Below are 3337 nucleotides of genomic sequence, written 5' to 3' on the forward strand. Positions count from 1 at the left end.
ATGTGATTGACGACGACGACGACGACGACGACGACGACGACGACGACGACGACGACGACGACGACGACGACGACGACGACGACGACGACGACGACGACGACGACGACGACGACGACGACGACGACGACGACGACGACGACGACGACGACGACGACGACGACGACGACGACGACGACGACGACGACGACGACGACGACGACGACGACGACGACGACGACGACGACGACGACGACGACGACGACGACGACGACGCGCGACGACGACGACGACGACGACGACGACGACGACGGCGACGACGACGACGACGACGACGACGACGACGACGGCGACGACGACGACGACGACGACGATGACGACAACGACAACAACGGAGATGATAATACCAACGGTAACGATAAGAATGATTCTGCCGGTGGTATTTTAGTGTGTATGAGTCCAATCCACCCGGAACTATGGGAACTAAATGGGGATAGAACAAACGGGAGCAAGTCGGTCTGCGGGGTCAGCAGATGGTCGCTTCTCTGATTAGTAGTCGTCTGAAGAGGAAGCAAAGCCATCGCCCGATTGAGTGTCATTGATTGCCGCTTCTTTGTTACCACGGTTACCATAGATGGAACTTCTGAAGTGTGGGCAAGTCATCAGTGGAGGGGGATAGGCAGGAAGGGCTGATCGCTGTACGGTCGATCGTATACCACTTGGATAGACTATGAAAGTGAATAGAATGAGAACATCAGGAAACAGGTAGCGATGACGCAAATTAATCTATCTGAGTGGTGTGTGAACGAAATGGTGCTGTTATGAAGCGCCACGTTCTAGATCTACCGACAGTGCGTCCGTCACGGGCCACCCTCCTCACCTTTCTTTTACTTTTTTTTTTCGTTAAGGAAACAGGAAGAAACGGACTATAAAAGCTATCGCGTTCGCCTTACCGCTGAGGATATTGCTGTTAGCAGGGTACAGCACAAGATCATGACTAAACGCAAGCGGGACGTTGGCCGTGGAAACAACAAATTCGCAAGGTGGCGACGGTAACGACGAATACGCAGGCATACGCAGAATTGCAGTCTTTTCACCGTAATCTAGGTACGGCAAGCGTTGACTGTGTCGTTGCGTGTGCGCTTGTGAGCTTTATGGGAGAGGTATTTTGTAGGTGAGACGAAAGAGAGAAACGGGGCAGACGAGGGAAGTAATAACGATGTGATGGTAAAAATATGTCCGTCGTGGTGGAACATACTGATGATGATGATTATGCTGAGAACAACAATGATAATGATAATTACTATTATTATTAGTACCATTATTATATATCTTGAGAATACCATAAGTGCGCCCGCGCGAGTGCGTTAAAAAAGAACTATATATATTATGCAGAGAAGCTCGGCGACTTGCCGAAGAATGTCGGCAGAAGTCCAATAGGCAGAGAAGTCAGTTGAGAAGAGCCAAAACAATTAAGGAAATAACTGAGATCGAAAATTAACATCTACAAAGGGGGACAAGGAAGAATCCAGTAACAATGCTAAAAAGAAATCGGCGTAGCCAGTCACAAAGTCACCCTTTTTGACTGAGTCGCTTGATATCATCGTACTTGACTATATTAACAACGTACAACTACAAGAAGGAATTGATCACATTGATAATGATAACAATGATAAGTAATGATGGTGATTGTAATAACAGTGACAACCATTGCAATAACAAAATCTGCAACAGTAAAGTGTGGACGTGTCATATCGAATCATGGTGACAGTAACCTCAATAGTGGTGGGCTTAAGACAAGAGACTTCTTTACAGTGGCCACACTCCCCGGAATCCAACGACCGGGGTGTATGCGTTAAGAATTCAAGATATATATATATATATATAGTCAGCTACCCGGTCGTTGGATTCCGGGGAGTGTGGCCACTGTAAAGAAGTCTCTTGTCTTAAGCCCACCACTATTGAGGTTACTGTCACCATGATTCGATATGACACGTCCACACTTTACTGTTGCAGATTTTGTTATTGCAATGGTTGTCACTGTTATTACAATCACCATCATTACTTATCATTGTTATCATTATCAATGTGATCAATTCCTTCTTGTAGTTGTACGTTGTTAATATAGTCAAGTACGATGATATCAAGCGACTCAGTCAAAAAGGGTGACTTTGTGACTGGCTACGCCGATTTCTTTTTAGCATTGTTACTGGATTCTTCCTTGTCCCCCTTTGTAGATGTTAATTTTCGATCTCAGTTATTTCCTTAATTGTTTTGGCTCTTCTCAACTGACTTCTCTGCCTATTGGACTTCTGCCGACATTCTTCGGCAAGTCGCCGAGCTTCTCTGCATAATATATATAGTTCTTTTTTAACGCACTCGCGCGGGCGCACTTATGGTATTCTCAAGATATATAATAATGGTACTAATAATAATAGTAATTATCATTATCATTGTTGTTCTCAGCATAATCATCATCATCAGTATGTTCCACCACGACGGACATATTTTTACCATCACATCGTTATTACTTCCCTCGTCTGCCCCGTTTCTCTCTTTCGTCTCACCTACAAAATACCTCTCCCATAAAGCTCACAAGCGCACACGCAACGACACAGTCAACGCTTGCCGTACCTAGATTACGGTGAAAAGACTGCAATTCTGCGTATGCCTGCGTATTCGTCGTTACCGTCGCCACCTTGCGAATTTGTTGTTTCCACGGCCAACGTCCCGCTTGCGTTTAGTCATGATCTTGTGCTGTACCCTGCTAACAGCAATATCCTCAGCGGTAAGGCGAACGCGATAGCTTTTATAGTCCGTTTCTTCCTGTTTCCTTAACGAAAAAAAAAAGTAAAAGAAAGGTGAGGAGGGTGGCCCGTGACGGACGCACTGTCGGTAGATCTAGAACGTGGCGCTTCATAACAGCACCATTTCGTTCACACACCACTCAGATAGATTAATTTGCGTCATCGCTACCTGTTTCCTGATGTTCTCATTCTATTCACTTTCATAGTCTATCCAAGTGGTATACGATCGACCGTACAGCGATCAGCCCTTCCTGCCTATCCCCCTCCACTGATGACTTGCCCACACTTCAGAAGTTCCATCTATGGTAACCGTGGTAACAAAGAAGCGGCAATCAATGACACTCAATCGGGCGATGGCTTTGCTTCCTCTTCAGACGACTACTAATCAGAGAAGCGACCATCTGCTGACCCCGCAGACCGACTTGCTCCCGTTTGTTCTATCCCCATTTAGTTCCCATAGTTCCGGGTGGATTGGACTCATACACACTAAAATACCACCGGCAGAATCATTCTTATCGTTACCGTTGGTATTATCATCTCCGTTGTTGTCGTTG

The 3337-nt window shown here is 46.1% G+C and overlaps 2 long non-coding RNA genes across 3 annotated transcripts; one reads left to right on the top strand and one right to left on the bottom strand.

Annotated features, from left to right (window-relative positions):
* The first annotated feature begins 8 nt into the window (after positions 1–8).
* Positions 9–1735, top strand: LOC111250699 (uncharacterized). 2 transcript variants are annotated; one of them, XR_002673477.2, is made up of 2 exons: positions 9–388; positions 885–1735. It is a non-coding gene; the product is annotated as an uncharacterized LOC111250699 (long non-coding RNA). The 2 variants fall into 2 exon arrangements; XR_002673478.2 differs by having other exon boundaries at positions 892–1735.
* Positions 1736–1958: 223 nt separating this feature from the next.
* On the bottom strand, positions 1959–3337 carry LOC111250700 (uncharacterized). The gene is made up of 2 exons (XR_002673479.2): positions 3306–3337; positions 1959–2809 (listed from the first exon to the last, which is right to left on the bottom strand). It is a non-coding gene; the product is annotated as an uncharacterized LOC111250700 (long non-coding RNA).

This window comes from Varroa destructor, unplaced genomic scaffold (assembly GCF_002443255.2).
Source record: "Varroa destructor unplaced genomic scaffold, Vdes_3.0 BEIS01000005.1, whole genome shotgun sequence".
NCBI classification, from domain to species: domain Eukaryota; kingdom Metazoa; phylum Arthropoda; class Arachnida; order Mesostigmata; family Varroidae; genus Varroa; species Varroa destructor.